The sequence below is a fragment of the Tenrec ecaudatus genome, chromosome 17, assembly GCF_050624435.1.
Source record: "Tenrec ecaudatus isolate mTenEca1 chromosome 17, mTenEca1.hap1, whole genome shotgun sequence".
Taxonomy (NCBI): Eukaryota; Metazoa; Chordata; class Mammalia; order Afrosoricida; family Tenrecidae; genus Tenrec; species Tenrec ecaudatus.
The window spans coordinates 21,221,211-21,244,240 of NC_134546.1; the positions used below are offsets into that span (position 1 = coordinate 21,221,211).

The following is a 23,030-nucleotide window of genomic DNA, read 5'->3' on the forward strand; positions in this document are numbered from 1 at the left end:
AGGGATGACATGAGCACAGAGATAAAGGCCAAAAGTGGCAGTGACGCGGCGCTCTGAGGAAATGTGTGGGAGCGGACTTGACAAAGACAGGGAGGAAGAGCATGCCCAGCAGAGGCAGGAAGCAAGGCAAGAGAGAGGGCCCCCACAGAAGGTGAATGTGGATATGGTGGGGAGATGGAGTCCCACTGGAGGTCTGCTAGAGGACATGACTTCCAGGGCACTGCCAGGTTCAAGCCACTTAGAAGTTCTAATGCCTGGAGGGGGCCAAGGAGCAGCAGGCCACACGTTCTCCTCTGCTGTCAGGAGCTCTGTAGTCACCTGTCAGAAAGCACAATGCACAGGCTGTTCAGCCCTAGGCCCAGCATCTCTATCTTCCACCACCACCCCTCCCAGCACCTGTGTGGGGACAACTCCACATCAATAATGTAGCAGCCTCCAGGCTTGGTCCTGAATCTGAAAGGGGCCAGGAACGAACGAAAAGCAAGCTCTCTTCCCATCATCATTTCAATCTTTGGACATAGTAGTCTCCTGTGCCCTACAGTCTGAATTTTCACTGGTTACATTTAAGAATTCAGAGTCATTTCTTTTCCATGTTCTAAGTTTTGTGAGAGAAATTACACATAATGAACTAAACCCGATAGTAAGGATCATCAGTATCAAAACCAAGCCAAATTCACTGCCATTGAGTGAATTCTGACCCACAGTGACCCTGTGGGACAGAGTAGAACTCCCCGTGTGACTTTCTTAGGCTCTAAATCATTACATGAGTAGAAAGCCTCATCTTTCTCCTGCAGAGCAGCTGCAGGTTTCAAACTGCTGACCTCGCAGTTTGCAGCCGGACTCAAATTACACTCTTATTCAGATATGCTGCCTCAAAAATTCACCAATACCCCAGCATCACAACTCCAGCCTTTGACAGTGTGGCTGCCATTGTTTTGGGAGGCTAACTGACACGGCTTTTGGAGACCCCTTAAAGAGTTTTTTGTTAGCTCTATCAACCTCCCGTTAGCCTAATCCTGTCCTCATTTTCTCAGGCAAGGAAGCATTGTTGAATCCTGTAAAATCAATAGGCCACAGGAGGGCAGGTATAGAGAAACATTTTGTAAACTGCAAAAGATCGTTCAGATGTTTGCTACATTATTAAGTTACATCAGGAATGCGAGACTCCAAAAACACTAGTGAAATTAGATCATGTGTCCACCAAGGTCACAAGATGGATGAGGTCAAGGTCACTGACAGTTCAGCCAAGACTGCTTGAGGACAATGTGAGAAAGACAAGTCTCTCTGCAGCAAACCTCTTGTCACCAGGCATGTTTACTGTCTACATGGTACTTAATTAATAAAAACCTGAAAAAACAAAACAATCCAGCTGAGTTAGTCAGGTTCTGTGGGCTTGACACAATGCCAAAGAGCCAGTCTCATCAATTTTCCCAACCGATTTGACAGGATGTTTTGGTAAATGAGTTGACAGAGCTAGAAGCAGAAGGACCAACTCTAAACAATTAGGGGAATGCTAACAGGAAGAAAGCAGATTGGGTGGGACGGGGGGGGGGGGGGGTAGAGATTTCCCAAAGTTAATCATGAAGTTGGTTTAGTGATCATCTCTACTGCCAATATAATAGCCCTTCTATCAAGTTAAAAATCAAGATGAAGAACTGAGATGGCAATGAGACAGAATGTGTTTAAAACGTGAACAAATAAAGAGTGAGAAGTGAGGAAGGGAGATCTGAGAGAGAGAGACAGAGAGAAAAGAAGAGGAGAGGAGAGGAGAGGAGAGGAGAGGATGGGACTCTTCATTCCCTAATTGACAATTGGTCCCAATCTATTTAACTCTAGTGTAGAAATCTTTCCCAGGGCTTCAAAAATGTTTTTTTCTGGTTGGACCAGCTCCTGAGAATTTGCCTTTCTGTTTCAGATCTACTGAACCCACAGGTCCATGTTAACAAGAGCCCCCGGAGATTCCTATAGGCGTTTGTATATCTGGTTAAAACACAGATTCAGAGTCAGGTTATCTGGGGGGAAATGCAAACTCATAGCCAGGGGTCAAACTGGAAGGAATCCCTTGGAAGCCTAGATCTTCCCAAGTCCCACTCCCTGCCCTTGGAGTCATTGCTGCCTCCTAGTGACCCCCTGTGGGTTTCCAAGACTGTTGCTGTGGACAGGAGTAGAAAGGCCAGTCTTTCTCCCTCATAGCAAAGCCTCTGGTGCTTGAGCAAAATGCTGGCTGTGCGGATCACAGCCCAAAGGGTAAGCACTCCACCACCAGGATGCTTTGGTCTGGCTGAGGGACCAGAGGCCCCTGATCTGCCCTCAGAACTAAAAGTATCATCAACTACAACAACAAAAAAGGAGAAGCTCACACTTTTACTTGCAATCCTGGCAGGTAAAATTCCATTTGCCAAACCTTTCAAAAGAACACAAAGGCAGTGTAACTCACTCAGCGCTCTCAGGAAAGGAAACGGCCCCATTGGAGCAGCTCCCCAAAGCCTTGCCATTTAAGTCCAATAAGAAGGCAACCATCACTCAGGCTGTGTTGGTGAGTGGGTAAATCAAGTGGTGACAAGGAAACAAGCCATTCTGACCCATGTCTCTTCATGTAGCGAAAGGGCCGGAGCACCCTGCTGGCAGTCAGCAAACAATAAATAACAGCAAGGGTTGGAGGCAAATTTCAAGGCTCTCTTTTGCTTCCAGCTGATACACAGGCTGAGAGAGTGGAAGAAATGGAAGGATCGGGGGCAGGGAGGATTTCGTAGCTCCATTCTACAGTTTACCTAGACATACAGGCATCAGAAGGAATTTCCATCGGAGATTCCTGCAACCACTACCATATCTACGCTCAAATCATAATATCACAGTGGACCCACCCCATGCCCTCTCCCCTCCCGTCGGAGATGAGGAATGGTGCCGTGTGGAGAAGAACGAAGCAGAGCCTCTCATCCCTCCCGGGTAATTACTGCTGCATCCGGTGGTCGTGCAGTGAGAAGAGCCCTAGTGCGGTATGGGGTTAAGAGTCGGAGAGCTAACGGCATGGTCAGCAGTTTGAAACCACCAGCCACTCTGAGGGAAAAAGATGAGGCTTTCTACTCCGGAGAGACCAGTCCCAGCAGAAGGATATCACCTTGGTGAAGCAGAGGGGCGGTGAGAAAGTGGAAGGCCCTCCGTGAGCTGGGTCGAGACAGCAGTTGCACAATGGACTGGAACGTAAGAACAATGGTGAGGAGTATGGCCCAGGACCAAGCAGTGCTTCACTCTGTCATACACAGGGTTGCGATGAGTCGGACACCACACAGCTAATCACAGCAAAGAGTTACAATCTCAGAAACCCACAGGGGCAGGTCTACTCTGTCCTATGGAGTCGCTCTGAGTCGCAATCTGTTCGATGGCTGTCGAATGAGTGAGTGGGTCCTGCAGTATTGAAGTCTTGGTCACTCACGGGATTGTTGACATTTTGAACCCACCAGTTGTTGCACGGGAGAAAGTTGTGACCATCTGCCACCATCAACATCTACAATCTTGAAACCCCCATGGGGTCGTTCGCCTCTGCCTATCGGGGCAGTGTGAGTTGGCGTAGACTCAAAGGCAATGAGTTCTGTGATTAATGCAGTGGGAAATGCTGATGCTTCACCCAGATCCCTCTGTATACCCTTTTGCTTCTGCCTGTACTGCTACCTCCTCCTCCTTAAATCTACTTTGCCGGGGAGGGAGAAAGTCCAACACCCTTGCCTCGAGTCAGCACAATTTTAAGAGATAACTTATATTTCAAAGTTCCCTTGTGAGAGCGGGCTACAACATACCATCTGCAGAATTTTGGCTTGAGATCATACTCTACCTTAGCTTCTCCTTTTCCATCCCCTGCTTCCTCCACTCCCTTCGTACACTACCCTGGGAGCACGTCCATCGTAAGTCTCACACACACACACAAACACAAATCCTTATCTCAGTGTCTGATTCTAGGAACCAAGCCCAGATAATATCGTTTTATCAAAGTTACATTATTGCATTCGGGGGGCAGGGGCAAATTTACACCATGAAAACATCCAATCCCCCGTACCTCCATGGCTGAAAATAACAAAGGAGTAACTCTCATTCGTACCACCTGCCCATTGCCTCCGCTCACCTCCGTCACTTAGCAATCCAGGCTGGCAGAGCCAGGTCTTACACATTCACAGTCAGTCACTGCAATAGAATGAGAAGGGGGGCTGGAGGGCTAAGGCCAGAAACAAAGGTTCACTCTCACTTGACACATATCACTTCTGCTTACACCTCATTGGCCAGAACTAGTTTCTGGACCGCATTTACCTGGAAATGGATCAGGAGGGCCAATGCTATCGAATCTTCAGACTAGAGGAGAACTGCACCAAAGACAGCTGCAATAAACCAGCGCTGAGGACCCTGAGATCCAGGGCCTCACGGTTGCCATTAACCCCAATGTAGGCTTATTATCTTCTTAAAATCACTTTGTGCAAGAGATTATTTGTTTGGGGGAAACAGTAACAGCTAACTAGACACTGCTATTCTTCCGGCTTTACCATGAGTTTGTAAAATGAGGATCCTGGATCATCTATGATGCATACCTTCGTTTCTCCTGAATCAACACAATCCATTTATAAGGCGACTCACTGTGCTCAAGAGTAAATTGCAGGTATAGAGCTATGCTTCCAAATGTAAACATTTCTAAAACCTGAAAACAACAGCAACATCAAAAAAAACCAAAACTGTTTCAAGTAACTGGACAGAAAGCCAAAAAAAAAAAAAAGATTAGGATCCTAGAGAAAAGGAAAACAGATTAGGTGAGACATGAAATTGCCCATTTTCCATCAGCAGACATTTGCACTCACTGGACTATGAGACAAGAAGAAAGAGCCAACACATGGACTCGCTGAACCTAGGGGGCAGAGCGTCGGCTTCAAGGTTCCTGGGTTGGCTAGAATTTGGAGTGTGAGTGTGTATAAAGAAGATCCACAGGTTTGCAAAAGCAGTCCCTGTATTTGGTTGAATATTATGCTCTTGGTGTAAATGGCAAGACTTCACAAGACAAGGAAATCTAACACCCACAAGGAAAAGAATGTTTAACAAAGCAGGGACAGATACTGGAGAATAATTGCTATTACATTTATTGGAAGCTATATCCAATCTACTGGAGATTATACAAGACTGGGTTCTCACCAACCAGAGTTCAGAGACTTCACTCAAGCCCTTAGAGACTCCAGAAAGGCTATGTCTTAGAAGTCATCCTAACTCGTCCTAGTTTACAAACTACTCTAAATCTGCCTAAGCTTAAAAAGAAGTCTCAAAAACACTAGCCTGATTCACAAGAAGATTAACTGCCTGTTAGAACAAAACTCAGTGTTCAACAAACCCCAGGCAGTCAGTAATATAGCATCAGTAATGCCTAGCATCCTCAACCCCACAAAATACGGGCTAAGAGGTAACGAAGCAAGAAGTTATTATCCTTGATCAGTAGCGAAGCAGTTGAAAGAAGCATGCCCAGAAATAATAGAGAAGAATTAATTACTAGAAGAAATAAATGACTTTAAAATAGGTATTATAAATCAATACACTCAAATATTTAAAGGAAAATATGAATGTAATAAAAAAGAACCACAATACAGAAAGTCTACCTAAATATAGTCGATATATATACAGAGATATGACATTTAGATATACATAAGTATTAATTCTATAACAGAGGAGTATAAGCTCTGAAAGGAAATTTTCATTGGTAAGGATTAAAAACAGCTAACACTACAGAAAAAAATGATCAGTCAACTTGTAGACAAGGTAATGGGGTCTGTTGAAATTAAAGATTTGAAAGAGGCAGAAAAATCTAAAATGAAAAATGAAGAGGGTCTCAGTGGTCTGTAAGACCGTGTGAAGCTATATAATACGTATGTAACTGACCCGCCAGTCTCCAGAAAGAAAGTAAAGTACAAAGCCAAAGGTCAGACATTCAATTATCCTTAAACAGAATCAATGTAAAAGAGGCGACATTGGGACACATCATATTCAATATGAGAGAGCTAAAAGATGTTTACACATGAATGTTTATAGTAACTTTATCCATAATAGCTATAAAGTGGAAATGACCCCTGTCCCCCTCCATGGGAAAACATATAAATAATACTTGGTATGATCAAACAATACGATAGTCTTCAGCAACAAAAAATAAACATTACTGATACATACCATAACATGCATGAATCTCATAGGTGCTATGCAGAGTGAAAGAAGTCAGCCACCAAAGACTACATCCTGGGCAACTGAATGTACCTGAAGTTCTAGAACAGGTACAGAGCCTCTTTGATCGAAGGCATACCAGTGGCTACCTTTCTCTGGGGGAGTAAGTGAAAAGGAACAAGAAGGATCTTTCTGTAGAGGCAGAAACTGTGTCTCTCTTGAGAGAGACAAGTGTTGTGCAGGTGGATGCAACTGTCCAAACCTGCTTCATTCACACTCCACTGCACTCGCTGTGCAGTACAGATATACATATCCCATGGTAGGTAAAAATTAATCATAAAAAAGCACCTTATACATGAGATCAATTGTACATTTTTCTTTTAAACACACCCGGTAACACCTCTACTACCCACCATGATTTTCCTGTCTATACTTGCATCTGAGCAGAGCCACCCATTGCCATTCGGCAGATTCCGACTCATGGTGACATCATTGAACTGCTCCTTAGGGTTTCCAAGACTGCAAGTCTTTACAAGAGCAGACAATTTCATCTTTCTCCAGAGGAGCATCTGGTAGGTTTAAACCACCAACCTTACAGTTAGCAGGCCAATGCTTAGTCTGATGTGCCCCCAGTTTACCCGCTGTGGTAATGACATAAATTCATGCCAACATGATATATAAAAGTGTAGGGGTGATTTCTAGCCTGTCAATCAGGTTACAACCGGATGGTTCCTTCCTGTGGCCGTGGCCTTCTTATAAGCAGGGGTGTGGGAACCTCCCTCTCGCTCTCTCTGCCTTCATCTCCCTCTGGTTACTGCAAGCCTGGAGATGTGTCCACACCATTAGATCCACAAGACTTTGCACCCACCCGCTTGTGATCTTCCTACATTTTGTACCATTGTGTGTGGCTGCATGAGTCTGGAGAGGGATTTATGGACTAGTAAAGGGCATATGGACTTGAGTTGGACTGGGCTGGGATGTTTTATTAATGCATCTTTACTTCTTGATATAAAGCTCTTTCTTACACATATATAAGTGTCACTAGATTTGTTTCTCTAGTCAACCTGGCCTAACACACTGGGGTTTTTGGGTTGTTTTTGTTTGTTTGGGGAGGGGGGTTCCCCAGTCAGGGTGGGATGTTTGAGTTAAATACCATGAAGGGTGAGGAGTCCAGGAGGTAGTGACCTTGTGCATTCTAATTTCTGTTTATAATATCAAGTAGAAAATATATTACTTACATATTATGATAAATGAAGCTTTTGTTTTGTTTTGTGGTTAAGGTCACAGAAATCCTGATGACTCGAAGGGTGGAGGGTGGAATAGTGACAAGGAAAACTGACAGTGAAAAATCTAAAAGACAAATTTCATCATCTTCAAAATTTTACATAACTGCCTTCCAAATTCAGACCAGCAAAGCATTAGAATAATTGAGGTAATTTCCTATATAGAGAGGCATGGATGATAGCCTTATGAAAATTTCAAAGTCAGAATGAATACATTAAGTAGATCATGGCATGAGGATTTTGTTCATGGCCAAACGGATGCCTCCAAAAACCTCCCACCCTGGCCACATTCTCCTTAGCCCCCCCCTTTTCCCACATTTGTCCATGATCTTCCCTCTGGAATGATATTTTCCTTATCTCTGTCAATATTTCTTTCCTCCCTTTAAGTGGCCGTAGGACCATTCCCCACAAAGTTTTCTCCACTTTTCTTTTACAGGCAAGGCGAGTGGCAGCTGCAGGTACTCTGCTGACCTGGGCCGTCAAAGCCTCTCCAAGTTGCTCTTCCATGCCCCACAAAGTCTTTGCTGAGTGCTCTGTCCTCTGACCTTCCATGGCTCTTGATACCATTCCTGGGGAATCTACCGTGGCAGTCTAGTAGAAGGAGGATGATATCAATAACTACCACATATTATAGATTTTTCTACATGCTCGTCACTGTGAAAAACAGTTTACACACAGCAGCTCATTTAATCCTTACAAGTATTCTTCAACAGCAGGCAACATTAGCCCAATTTATAGACCAAGAAACCAAGGGTCGTAGATGCAAGATAACGTGCTCAAGGACAGACCTAGTCTACTTGGAGGATTTGGGACTAAATGTCAATGTTGTCTGAATGCACGGCTTTTATTCTTAACCACGGTGTTGTACTGTCCACTTGACTTACATGGATTGTGTAACCTAAACCCCACACAATAAAGCTATCTAGCTCTAGCTCCAGATCACTTCCTTTACCACAGGAAGAAAGTTTGATGTTTTCTCTAGGGTAGGATCATGCCGAGCCCATCTCTGTATTACCTCCAGCATCGAGAATGCTGTCTGACAAATATGCACATTTCCACCAACGCTTAGATGGTTGGACATATAGGCAATCCAACTACGCGACACACATTCTTTCCTCTATCTCAATATGTATCTTTCTAGGACCTGGCATGACTGAAACAAATGAAGAAGTGAATGAAGACAAAGGTTGGTAGGTATGGTGATATAGACTTAATATTGGCTAATCTTTATGGATCGAAAGCCGGATCTTCTGCACCTTAGAGTGCATTTCCATATATCTTTTATAACTATGCTTCTGTTGAAGGATAATCACAAGGAAACACTGGGCCTCTCCTGTGATGCCTATGGGATCGTAAGCTCAAAACACAAAGGTTCCAAGGAATTCATACTACTGTCACTGAAATTCGGATCAGGTGAATTGTTGCATCTATTAATAGCTAAACACTCGAATAGCAGCACATGGCATTATGGGAAGCATTTTCATTGTGAGCTCTTCTCTCTTCTTCAGATCTTCAGGTGGGTGAGGCAGTTAAGATTATCCCAGATTTATAGATGAGCAAACTGAAATTCTGAGCGGTGACAGGATTGGCTAGAAAATAAAGTCCAGATTTGAATCTAAATCATTTGTCTACATCACTGTTATCTTTCACCCACACAGTGGGGAGGGAGGGGAGGGCGGGGGCTTTCTCTAGCTCCTCAGTCATCAAAGGTGGCACTTCTGGCTCCCACTAGTCCTCTAAGTGGATAATAAAACTTTTCTGTTTGTTCGTTTTGCCCCTAGGAGGGGCAGGATTGACCCTTTCCTCTAAGTTAACCGTGTGTCCTCAGGTTGTTAATTGAACGCAGTTGCTCTGGGTTGGAGTGTGTCCTCAGGTTGTTCCTGAGCGCATTGCTCTGGGTTGGAGTGTGTTCTCAGGTTATTCCTGAGCGCATTGCTCTGGGTTGGAGTGTGTCCTCAGGTTGTTCCTGCATGCAGTTGCTCTGGGTTGGAGTGTGTTCTCAGGTTATTCCTGAGCGCATTGCTCTGGGTTGGAGTGTGTCCTCAGGTTGTTCCTGCATGCAGTTGCTCTGGGTTGGAGTGTGACCTCAGGTTGTTCCTGAGCGCATTGCTCTGGGTTGGAGTGTGTCCTCAGGTTATTCCTGAGCGCATTGCTCTGGGTTGGAGTGTGTCCTCAGGTTGTTCCTGCATGCAGTTGCTCTGGGTTGGAGTGTGACCTCAGGTTGTTCCTGAGCGCATTGCTCTGGGTTGGAGTAATGGAAGTATTGACAGTAAGGTCTCAGGAAGCCCAACTCTCACTAATCCGGTATTATCCCATCTTTTTTAAAAAATATGTAACCTGGAGCCTAGAGATATTAAATGATTTATTCAAGATAACGTAGTACAGAACCCGAGTTTAACATAGCCAGCATACAGTGTTTTATAAAACTCTATCAACTAAATTCCAGAGAGACATTTCAGGTCAAGATCCTGACTTGTATTTGGAAGGGGCTTTTAAGCTAATCTGTTCCAAGTTCCCATCAATGCAGGAGATTCTTTGATGGAATTCATGGCAAGCATCCCTCCATTTAAACCTTTGTTTGTCAAAGTCTGCTTCAATTAGTTTGTATGTATTTTTTTTTAATGTAGAATTGGTTCTGACTCACAGCAAACCATGTGCGTCAGAGTAGAATACACGGCCGCAGGGTTTTCCAGGGCCGCGTTTTCAGAAACTGATCATCAGACCTTTCCTCCGAGGCACATTTGGGTGAGTGTGAAGCTCTGGCCTTGCATTTAGCAGCGGGGTACATTTATCATTTGCGACACCCAGGAGTCCTCATAGCCAGACTGATGGTTACCCATGGACTTCCTGGTGGTGATGGCCACCAAATTTTGCTCGGTGTTCTTGGGAGCCCTCTATTGACCTCCCGGGTAATAGCAGGCGGCCACTGTAGGAGCTCGCTGTCAGTCCTTGAGAGGTGGATGGAGCAAGCCCCAGTCCCAAGAGCCCAACCCCAGCGGTTCATTTCTGAGCCATCAGAAACACTAACGGGGATGAAGAAATCTGTGTTCACCAAATTGAAACAGGCAGACTTGGCGGTGAAATAAACTTCTATTTCCTCAGCTCCCCCCCAAATAACCCATCAAAACTAGGTTTGTTTGTTTTGTTTTTTTTCTTTTGAAAAACAAAACTCTGCTGTGAATCAAGTCCTTGTCTGGCCTTTCTTCGTGAAAAACTCAGCCAATAACTCCCCCTTAACCTTCATCCCGGGTTCTGCCTGCCTCTTTCCACACAATTACCCCAGCCATGGTGTACAATCAAATAGGTCATGCAGGGCACATACCTTCGAAAAGCCACTTCCCCCTCGCTCCCTCTGTCTCTGTTCCTCTCTCTTCTCTCCCTTTCTCCTTTCCTGCTTCTCTCTCTTTCTCTCCCCATCTCTCCCTCTCTCTTTCTTCTAACCATTTCATTACAAATGAGAAAGCTGACTCTGAATTGGAACTTCACTTAAGAAGTCTACAATCAGATAAGGAGATGACAGATGAGGCCCCATTGTCTATTGATGAATATATGAAAAGAGAGAAAATGTTAAGGACACGAAGAAAAATTCAAGCTAGATTATCTTGGTGGTACTGGACATCTGAGTTCCATCTGAGCTCCCTCGTGTAACAAGAGCTTTATCGAGAGGAAAGCCCCGCCTTCACACATAAAGCAAAACAGGAATGAAAGGGTCCATCTCAATCCAGAGACTTCACAAAATCAAACCAAACCCACTGTCACAAAGTGGACTGCAACCCCTAACAACCCTACATGGTATTACCAAAGGTGTATATTTCCGTGGGAACAGACAGCACATCTTACTCCTGAGGAGCGGAGAGTGGTGTTGAACTGCTGACCACCCTGTAAACAGTCTGATGTGTTATCCACTACACCACCGGTGCCTCCTGCATTAACTCCACTATAGGGGTTCATCAACCCTCCTTCTAGAGGTTCACCAAGGCACACAGCCTCGTGCGTTCTGTTCTCTTCTCTCTCTTCTCATGAACTTTCTCCTTGACGATACCACCCAGTCACCCATCAACTCTGCAGGGGTAGGCACGCCGGCTTCTGAGTCGTTTCAGTGAGGGCTGTACAAACACTGGTCATTTCCAGTGACAATAAGGCCACCATCCAACAGAAGCCACAGGATGATCAGGCCGTAGGCATGGGCCCCTTGAGGAATGGAGAGGGAAAGCAGGATGAGTCAGCAGTGCTCACTGCCATGAGATCCGCTTTCCCCAGTGATTCTGTGTGACTATGTGGTCTCAGTGGCAAGAGGGGCGTGCTCCCAAAAACCTCCATCCAAACTGCCTGTCTCCAAATGGGAAACGGAGTTACATCTGGAGAACAACTTTGAACTCAGAGGTCATGGATATTGGGTGGTAGTCCAAGGAGAGACATCTTAGCACATATTCTCAAATTAAGGGGGGAGAGACTAAGAAAGAGAAGATCACCAAGGGTGAGGCGGGGTTAAAGGTTGCTCCTCCCCGCTGGGTGAAATCCCCAGGATACAGCAAGACCGAGCAGTAGAGGTGCTTGATCAAGTAAGGGTAGTTTGGTGGGAAAGGCATTGGGATTTGAGACCTGGGCAATATTGACATTGTGAAGTGGTACTTCCAGGGAGGAGAGAAATGGGAATGAAGCGGGGGCGGGGGTGGAGGCTTGTCAGATAGAAGGAGTCTTAATGTCCCCACTATAATGGCGGGTTTACAGAACCAAGGAATTGGAAATAAGGCTACTGAAATGTGGCCCTGCTTTACACCCAAACCCAACCCAGACTCATACACAGAAATAAAATCCCCTCCATTCATTAACTCTTAATTAATCACTCCATTAATTGAGAGTTGGTCTTTTTTTAAGATAAAGATTATAAAACTGGTTTATTGTAAAAGCAATTCAAGAATGCCCAGTAGAAGTCTTATCCCAACGTTACCTAATACAACCAAGAAGCAGTTAAACACTTTTAAATTAGAAATAAGGACCTACATTTAAAAAGACCACATCAAGGCTATGGTTCAAACCCAAAACGAGAAAGGACTCTGGAGTCCTGGGTCTCCTTCAGGCAGAGGGCATGGTAAGATCAACGCTCTGTGTCAGGTTCCACAGTGCGGCGACAACATTGAGCGATTTAAAGTTGAGGGGAAATGAGGATATGCATCCTCTCGTTCTGTGGGTAAAGAAGTGAGTCCTAACGACCTCATTTCTGAAGGTTCCTGTAGAGCAATTGAAGGAGAAAAGAAAGGAGATGTAAAAAAGCTGGACCCTTCCTCCACTCTTGGTAAAAATATATAAAACAGTGCCGCTGTTGTGGCAAACAGTTTGGCTATCCATCAAAAAGTGAACCATAGAACTGCCTTCTGGTCCAGCCATCCTGCTTCTATCTCTACGCCCAAAGGAATTCAAGTAAGAACTTAAATAGATGTATGCACACCAGTGTTCACTGCAGCGTCATTCACAATAGTCAACGTGTAGAAACAACCCACGTGTCCATCAACAGATCCATGGATAACTAAAACTGGAAATACACATGCAACGACATATAATTCAGCCACAAAGATAAATGAGTCTGATGCACACCATCACATGGATGCACCTAGACAATAGTATGCTGAGGGAAACAGTTCAGGCACAAAAGGGCACATATTCTATGACTCCACTTATAGGAAATATTTAGAGTAGGCAAATGCATTCCTCCAAATTCACTGCCATGGATATGACTCCACAGAGACCGAAATGTGTTGGTGACTCCCAGGGCCAGGGGAGAGGGAAAGTTGGATGGTACTGGTTAAGACGCGCTAAGGTTTTCTTAAGGGTGGACATAGAGAATGGTGGTGATTGTACAACATGAGGACTCTCACTGCTATTGCTGAATTACACACATGCAATGGTTGAAATGGCAAACGCCGATAGATATGTCTGTGTGTATTTCACCACGGTATTTTTTTAAAGAAAGAAAGTGAAAAGCAAGGGAGTGGGGAGGAGTGCAGGAAGGAGGGGGGAAGGAAGGACATTTTAAAAACCAGATTATGAGGTAGGCTGCTAATGGATGTCCTTACCATGCTCCTATAGCCGGAGAGTGGGCAGAGGGAAGTCCAAGTTCAGTTTCCTGATGAGGAGTTTATATTGTAGCACCTCGTCAACAACTTTGTAAAGGTGAAGGAGCCGTTGTTTTCCTTAGAGAATGACAAAACTTTTAATAATTTGCTAACAAGATTAAAGACACTAGCAAATCCCTGAAGTCAACCAAAGGTGTGGAATCATAGAACCGGTTAGCTCATGTAATGGGATTACCCATGGCCAACGAGCACTCCCTTGTCCCAATGAAATTCTACTGTGTGCCAAGCACATCACCAGTCACCAAAGGTCCGTCCCTAGCCCTCAGGAAGCTTATTGTCTAGTAGGGAGGGCCAGACATTCGTCAACTAATCTCACAGGGGAAATTCCATTGTGATCATCAGTTCTGACCAATGTGTCCACAGTTCCGGGAGAACATATGGCATGTGAATCTAGCATAGAGGATCTGGTACAGGAAGTTTAGGGACATCCACTGAATGGCCATCTAAAAGCAAGGTGTTATCCCCGCAACAAGGAAGGGAAGGCATTCTAAGCATAGTCCCTGTGACTATAACAGATGCAGTTACCGCACCCACAGCCAGAGCATGGTGTGGCTAGAATGGGGGCCAAGAGGGTGGGTGGTGCCAGATGAGGTCAGAGGAACAAGGGCAGATTCTCAGAGCATTGAAAGTCATCTTAAAGCTCCGGTTCCCTTGTTCTGAAAGGAAAACTCTAATAAAGGGCCTTAGACAGGTATTTAAGGAAAGGCTAGTAATGATATTAGAGATACAGGAAACCAGAGACTTTTAGAGGCCTGAAAACCTCTGATGTTGTAGACACAATGTTATTTGAATATCTGTCCATGCTTCTTCTCTGAGGTGAAGGTTCATAACTGTCATCCAATTCCCACAGGGGTCTAGGATCCTCCAAAGGTTAGAATCATGGTCCCAGATTCTGTTGGGATTCTGGATTGCTAACTTCTCTGCTAGGGTACCTTTCCCTCTTTAAGATTCATGAGCCTAAGACCAACTCAGAGTCCTCCAAGTGATTGACAAATTAGGGTTCCCTGTCTGCAGCAGGCCAAAGTTAGAAAATAGCTGTTTGTTGCCTCTCACATTAAGGTAGAGCTAAGTGTATCAGCACCCTCCTCCTGATTCATCTCCATCTCTCTATTCCTGTTCCTTTCTCCATTTCCCTCTGTCTCCGTGTCTCTCTGTCTTTATCTCTTGCTGTCACATGCACACACTGCTCATCCTAAGGAAATGTTTTTTGTTTTTCACAGGCTGGGCTATCTACCCTTTCAGAAGTGTGAAACTCAGGGTTCACGTGCCTTTCATCTGGGGCCTAGGGGCGTTTCCTAGCCAGCTCCATCACTCGCGAAGTCGGAAGCTGGTTATGAATGCATGTCGACTCGCTGCTTCTCTCCAGACGCTCCCTTGTCCTGCTCGCAAGTGAAAATAAAGCTAGTGGATCAGCGCCAGCAGAGGCGCACTTGACACTCAATGATTTGAGTCACTGGAGGGGATCATCAACATGAACAATAGTGGGCATACGTGGGGAATCATTCGCCCAGGAGCTCTGGGCCTGATGCTACGGATCCCTCGGCCCACACAAGCCTCAGCTCTTCCTTCAGCAGTGATCCCCGAAGGGTGATTGTTCTCCGGCACGTTCGTTCTGGGAAATGTTAGGGGGCTCAGAAAATAAATAAGGTCCCATAGTCACATGAACTGGGGAGACCTTGGGTTACAAGAGAGGACATAATTGTTTTTACTGCAAGACTTCACCAGGCTTCTTCAAGTCTGGCAACCTCCAAAGGGGCTGGCCATTGGCAAGTATGACTGCTCTCACTCTATATACAAATAGAATTTGTGTTTACCTCCAAGAAGAGAAATCTGGGTTAAAACTTCCTCAAACTTTGGAAAGATTTTCCCAGAAGGCATTGGTTGAGGAGCATCTCACGGCAGTACTTGTTTCTAGAGATTCTGGGACACACAGGTCTCCAAAGTGGCCGAAGGTCTCTGTGCTCCAGCACATGCCACAGCAGTAGGTTGTCATGCTGGTGGTTGCTGGCTGCCAGCAGGCAGGCCCCAAACTCATGGTGACCCCTGCACAACAGACTGAAATGTTAGGCCTGTGCCCGCCCCATGATCTGTTGCAGATTGGACCACTGTGGGCCTTAGGGTTTTCAGGACCTATAGCTGCTGTGCAGAAATAGATCAGCAGATTTTTTTTTTGTAGTCTGCCTTAGGAAATTACACTGAATCCTGTCCACCATGACAGCAACAACATGCAAGTCTCCAAAGATGGATGAGTGGTGGCTGCATGTGAGCTGTAATAGCCAGGAATCTTTTCTTAAGCGGTTACTACTGAGCCTCCATTGTATTGTCCCCCTCATTTCCTCTTCAAGGCTCATACCTCATGCAGGAAACTTTCTCCAATGATCGAGTATGTTTAATTCAGACAGACTAGACCATACATCTTAGCTCATGGTTTTAAGAAATTCAACTTGGGCCTTAGGACATGTTGCCTTAAGATCTGCAGGCTCACCATGACCTAGCCCTCCCTGTCTCTCCGATCTCACCAGAAACTATATGGTCCTTGGTCAGCCATCTGGCCCCCGATCGGTCGGTTGAGCTAACGGGGCTCTTTCCGCCCTCTAGCCCAGTGGTTCTCAACCTTCCTGATGCCGTGACCCTTTCATCCAGTTCCTCATGTGGTGATGACCCCCCCAAACCATAAAATGATTTTCATTGCTACTTCATCACTGTCGTTTTGCTACTGTTATGAATCGGGCGATCCCTGTGAGAGGGTCGTTCAACTCCCCAAAGGGTCTCAACTCACAGGTTGAGAACCACTGCTTTAGCCTTCTGCATTTGTCTTACCCTCTGCCCCAGAAGCCCTGGAACTTTGCAGCCCCACTTCCCCAGTGACCTCCTTTTCCATGGCCCCGGTCTAGTTGCTTTGCAATATTAATCATTCTATAAAAGTACATTTTGTAGATGGTTTCCCCCTCTACGTAATCAGCGATGAGTTCAGGTCAGCTCCATGGCAGCTAACAACAACAGGAGACCCTGAACCTGTTGGTTCACCTGGCACCTAGTACGATGTCTGGCACAAAGCAGGCAAAGCAGGCCTTTTAACTTCTGTTTGCATCCAAAAACTACAGTCCAGGCGGTAGAGCAGAAAGGGTGCTAGAATAAATGTCAGGAGCCCCGGGTTCCACCGTCCTTTTCTTCCTGTATCCTCTTAGAAAAGCTCTTGACCTCTATGTGCCTCATTTTCTCCTCCTCACCAGCCTACATCCACAGCCACTCCAGAACCAGAGTCCGCTGCCACTGCCATATAACGGTCGCTAGTCAGGGACCACCCCAAAAATACGTACAGAAAGAAAAAGCAATAGGTTGCATTGTATGTGTTTATAGGGCGACAAGGCAGGATGTCATAAGACTGAAGCCTTGGGGGTGTAGTGGTGACATGTTGGACTGCTGGAAACCCACAGGGGCGGCTCTCCCCATGTGAGTCAACATGGGCTCGATGGCAGTTGAGTTTGCTCTGGTTTACGGTAGGACACAGACGTTGGGAAATAAATAAACAGACATCTACTTTAAGAATCAGTGGATTTTACTGGCACCTGTATTGGTGTTCAAAGATGACTGTGACTCAGTAACATAGGTTCCCAAACGTAGTTGACCTACGTTCCCCTTTTCAGAAAAAAAATTGTCAGTGTCCCCCTGGCGATTAAAACGTTTGTACTACAGCCCTTAACCCAGGATAAAGTGCAGGTACCTGGTGCAACCGCACCCCTGGGATGTCCCGGGGCCCCTAAGGGGCGGTATCAGCACTTTGGCCATCACTGATCTACTTCACGACTCTTAATCCACACAACCCACTTAGTCTCCCCTGGTCATGGTGTTCCTTACTCCATGCAGTATCTCTGGGACCCACCTTTCCTTTCTGGCATTAAAGGGTGATCGACTAGGCAAGAAAGGAAAGCCATCCCCTCCAGAGGTCACTAAGGCAGGCGCCCTCCGGACCGGTTGTTTGTTAGGAAGAACTACTTCTACCACTAGTGATTGGAACCACCACTTCCCTGCCTCCCCTCTGCAGAAGCAGGTCATTCACCCCAACCCCAAACCCACCCCTGCTTCATCAAATGGACATAATAAAGGGCTCACCTCCAAACCCAAAGCAAACCATACCATGAAGTTGATCCTAACTCAGGGCAATCCTAGTCATGCTCCCTAGCAGGGTCCTCAAACTACAGCCCAAGGGCCCCATGCGGCCCACCGAGGGCATTTATCCAGCCCGCCGCGTGTTTTTGCCCCATTTTGTTTTTTACTTCAAAATAAGATATGTGCAGTGTGCACAGGAATTTGTTCATAGTTGTTTTTGTTTTTTAACTATAGCCCGGCCCTCCAACGGGTCTGAGGGACAGTGAACTGGCCCCCTGTTTTAAAAGTTTGAGGACCCCTACTTACAGTTACCAATGACTCGCTTTCCCAAATTTGGTTGCCAGGTCTTTTCCCAAGCTGCCTCTGGGTTGACTTGAACCTCCAACTTTCTGGTAGCAGCCCAGTGTGTGCACTGTGTATACCAACCAGGGAGACCCTCATCAGCACACAGTGGGGAAATTCCATAGGTAAAACCAGGGGTGGAACTGGGGGTAAGTATACAATGACCCAAGGCCACTGGAAATCAGCTTCTATCCCCTCTTTGAAGTAAAACCTTTCAGCAGCCCAAAGAGATGAACAAATCTTCCAGAAGCCCTAAGGTACTGGGAAACCAACAGGGGATTTTAATTAAAAGCAACTTGCTGATCAGATACATACTTAATGTTATAATTACCCAGTGATGACAGCACCATGAAGTACAGGCAAGTGGGAAGTACTGACCAAGCAATTTTAAAAGGTTGGTCTAATGCTCTTCATTTTTCACTAAAGCTTAAATTGAGTTTGTGCTTTCAGGGAATAATGAAACAGACAGAAAGGTGAACATGACAATCTAGTTCCAGGGCCCCCAGATGGGGAGCGGGAAGAAAAAGCGGATGCCCTAGAGCCTAAGGATGACATGGATTTTACTCCCGAGTCAAACTTCTTTGAAAAGCCAGGCGCTCGGTGCTGGGCACTGTGCTCCAGGGTGGAACTCTGGAGGAGTGGGGAGAGCAAGGAGGAAGATGGGGACTAGGAAGATGGGGAAGGGGAAGAGGAAGTGGGGCGAAGGAAGAAAAGTGGAGAATAGGAAGAGGAGGAGCAGGAGAAAAAGAAGGTTGCCTGGTTCTGTGCTACAGAGGGTACCCAGAGTCCGAACCCGGGAGAGGACTGAACAGCAGAAGGACCAGGAGGAAAGGGGAGAGTCGTGCAGAGATGAGGAAAGGAGTAGTGAGGCACTGGGAGGGAAAGCAGAGGGGTGAGTAGGGATAGGAGGAGGAAGGGAAGGAGAAGAAAGGGAAGCAGGAATGGGGAAGAAAAAGAAGAGGGAAAGGAAGTTAAAGGCGAAGGAAAACAGCGTTGGCTTCCATGAGCTCAGTGTCAAGTAGAGGAGATGCCTGGCTCTAAAACAATAGGATCAGCTCAACTGCCAACTGGCTTTCAATCCCCCCATAAGTGGCAAGGGATTTTCAAGTCTCCAGGAAATGTTTTCAAGGCTGCCATGAGGCTGGGGCAGCAGCTACCAGGCTCCCTGGGGACTGGGGGAGGAGGGGACAACAGAGGGGTTTACTTGTACCCTAGTCCCTTCAGGAGGGAGCAGCAGGGAGGCTTGCTTCCCAGGTCCCTGGAATGGGGTCTTCGTGTTGACATCAGGGCCAAAGGTACACATGGCACAGTCACAAGTATCCTTTGTGAGTCCGTTTGCATCGCCTGCGAAGTGCGGTGGGCTCGCTTGGTGCTTGCCACCTTCGCCAGAAGCGCCCGAGACCAATTGAGCTCGGTTTACAGGAAGGCAGCAGAGGAACGTCTCTATGCCGCTGGGTGGGCTTTCAAACCATACCGTCTACAAGATGATTATCAAATTGCCAGTGGTGAAAGGGGGATGCATAGAGAATTCTAAAGTGCTTCTGTCTGCCTGCAGGGAGTACACAGGGTTTTAAGACCAGCCTCTAAAATCGTGATGATGTTAATGGATTTGTTGCTGGAAAAATAACAGGGGGAAAGGGCGGGGCAGGGGTGGGTGGTGGTTAGAAACTAAACTCTCAAGCAAGGCAGGCCTCCGTGAGCACCCTATGGTCCTGGGATCTGGGCCTGGGCGACAGGACAAGCTCAGAAGGTCTATGGGAAGGCTAGAAGCTAGGCTATGTAGGGGGGAGGGGGTCCCTGGGGAGGGATAGTCAGACCTGGGAGACTGAATGGAGGGATGACAGCTCACATGACATACAGCCCCAGAGCTCCAGGGGCAGGGTGACATAACGGTTCCAGCAGCACACAGAGGGCTGGTCTGCCATGCTGCCCTCCCCCTGCTTGACCTCGTCCCTTAATCCCATTGAAGGGTCCCTGGTAGCTCAGTGAGTTAAGCATAGAGCTGCCTGTTCCAGAAAGGTCAGCCATTCAAGCCCAGAACATCTCTGCAGCAATGAGATGTAGCCACCCACCTCCATAAACCTTGACAGCCTAGGGCCCGATGGGGAAAGTAGAATCAGAATCAACTCTTGGAGGCGCTGGGTGTAGTTTTAGCCCCACTTCCTCTGCGAAGCTTCCCCGGACTCAATAGCATTCTCATCTCCACCCCAGACCCCAGGGCCTTTGCTCAGGCTATTCCATCTTCTCACATAGCCCATTCACTCCTTTCTACTGGTCGACATGGCGATCCTTCTTGAAGGTCCCACCAAGCTCTGAGAAGCCAGACCTGCCGTTCAGCCCAGCCCTCAGGGAGCTTCTGGCCTGCTCCTCGCAGTTGACTGAACACTGGTGGTACCTGTCCTGTGTCAATGAAGGGCCTGGACCCTATATCATGTGCCTGTATTGACACTCGGTGGGAGCCGAGACTGTTGGCTCAGCCTTACAGGACTGTGCAAGACTTAAAGAGAATCCAATCTACACCGTGCATGAAAGGTGCCTGGTACAGGGCTAAGTGCTCCACAGACATTTTTCACAAGATCCTCAGGAGAAGGAATTTCTACCTCTCTGTATTCTCAAGGCCTCCCTGACACATCATAGATCCACAGGCAACTTGTAATGCTTTATTTTATTAGAACTCATCCATTCAAGAAACATTTACCAAGTGCCTACACAAAGCCATTTATAAAAATGAACAAGATACATTTCCTGCCCTCCACAGGTTCCTGAGAGCCATCCAACTCAGCTGTGTTGTTGTTGCTTGGCTGTCAGCGTCCCTGGATGGCGTGATTGTTTCCTGTAGCCTCCCATTTGAGAGGAAGAGGAAGTAGAAGGGGATTCAGGTTTTTCTGATGTGATGATTATCTCTCCTCTCATCCCTTAGTATGTCCTTGTCTCAACCTTGTCTCAAGGCTTTCGTTTTTATTCAGAATTCTTTTTTATTTGTACTTTCTGCCAGAAGGTTACACAACAGTGCCCTTGAGGTTCTGAAGGAGATGGGTTTAAAGACAATGGGGGAGCCTGAGCGAGTTGAGGATTGAGGTCAGAATGCACCAAAGGGATCAATGCAATGTCCCTCAGCAATGGAAAAATAAATAAAGCCATTAGGAGTTGCCATCAAGACAAGTAAACGCAGAATGAGCTCCTCTGTGTCCGAGTAGAATTGGGTTGCAAGGGCTGGTGTTTAGGAAGTAGATCGCCAAGCCTTGCTTCCGAGGTGTCTCTGGGTGGACTTGAACCTTGACATTGTGAAGCATTCACACAGGGAACCCCATGTGGGGAGGAAGACTAAACAGCCGGCAACTACGGGGAACACTCTGGATGTGTCCCACACACATGAGACTAGGGAACCAGAAAGATAGGAGCAGGACTCACAGCAAGAAGTGAACCTCATCTGTCTCTTCAGAAGGCAGCACAGTGAGTCTCTTGGAAGGAGGCAGCATCCGAAAAGGGAATGATGGGAGGAGCGTGGCTTGGAGGTGCTGGAAATACCTGGTACCTTAGTGATGGTGCGCTGGTATAAGTGAGTTCATTGGTAAAAAGCCCTTTGTGCTGTGTCCTTTTAAGTGCTATGTACTTTTCCTATCATGATTATATTGAAATTAAGAGATTTAAACAGTGCAATGAGGTCTGAGGAGTGCTGGTGGTGCGGTTAAGTGTTGCAGTATAACCCCCAAGATTGGTAGTTCAAACTCACCAGCTGTTCTGAAGGAGAAAGATGAGGTTCCCTACTCCCATAAAAGAGTATAACCACAGCAAACACCTATACGGCTACTATGAGTCAGAATCAACTCAATAGCAGTGGGTCTGGTTTGGGGGCTGGGTAGGATGAAACCTCCCTGTGACAACAAGAAAAGCAGTCAACTGTCAGGTGAGCTCCCAAGAGTCTGGAGAAGAGACAGAAGAAGGAATTCTTAGTGGCAATGACAAAGAATGGTCTTCATCACCCTGCTTTGTATGTGGGGACTGCACAGTCGAGGGACTATCATAACCACACTGAGGGGTTTCCTTTCTCTAGGTTAATAGGTCACATCATGACAAATGACGAAAAGATTGAAGTTGTCAGGGATTTTGTCTTTCTTGGATTCACAACCAATGCTCATGGAAGCAGCAGTCAAGAGATTGAACAACACATTGCTTTGGCTAAATCTGGTGCACAAGACCTCTTTAGAATGTTGAAAAGCAGAGAGATTACTTTGAGGACTAAAGTGCCTAATCCAAGTCCAAGCCTGACCCACTCAATTACCTCATATGCATCAACGTTGGACACCGAATAAGGAAGACCAAAGAAGAATCGATGCATTTGAATTATGGTGCTGGTGAAGAATATTGAACATACCACGGAGAGCCAAAAGAGCAAACAAATCTGTCCTTAGAGGCAAGGATGGCAAGACTTTGTCTCATGTACTTTGGACATGTCAAGAGACCAGCCCTTGGAGAAGGACATCATGCTTGGAAACGTGGAGGGACAAAGAAAAAGCAGAAGGCCCTTAACAAGATGGATGGACACAGTGGCTGCAACAATGAGCTCGTCAAGCACAGGAACAACTGTGAGGACGATGCGGGACTGGGCAGTGTTGTGTTGTTGAGCAGAGGCCCTCTATGGGTCGGAACTGACTCAATGGCACCTAACAACGCAATGAAGGTCAGCTTGGATGATCTGGTCCCAGCGTAGTTCTCTTGGAGCATTTTTCAGTATTTCCTGACAACGGACTATTAACTAACAGGCTATTCCCTTGTTATAGAGAAATTCATGGCTAATTCCTGCCTCTATGCCTTCTCCCAACACTTAAGTGCCTGACTGCTATCTAAAAGGCTGGTGATTTAAACCCACTCAGCAGCCCCATGGGAGGAAGGCTTGGCAGTCTTCACCAGGTAATATTGTTAGTTTCCTGTATTGGGGTGCTATTGAGTTGGCGCCAACTCTTAGTCACCCTATATTCAACAG

At 46.3% G+C, this 23,030-nt stretch overlaps 1 protein-coding gene and 1 pseudogene across 1 annotated transcript in view; both read right to left on the reverse strand.

The window, feature by feature from the left end:
* The window catches only part of ALK (ALK receptor tyrosine kinase), an 897,834-nt gene that overhangs the window by 796,981 nt on the left and 77,823 nt on the right, over positions 1–23,030 (reverse strand). The window lies entirely within an intron of this gene.
* On the reverse strand, positions 7,889–8,031 carry LOC142431209 (small nucleolar RNA SNORA44; annotated as a pseudogene).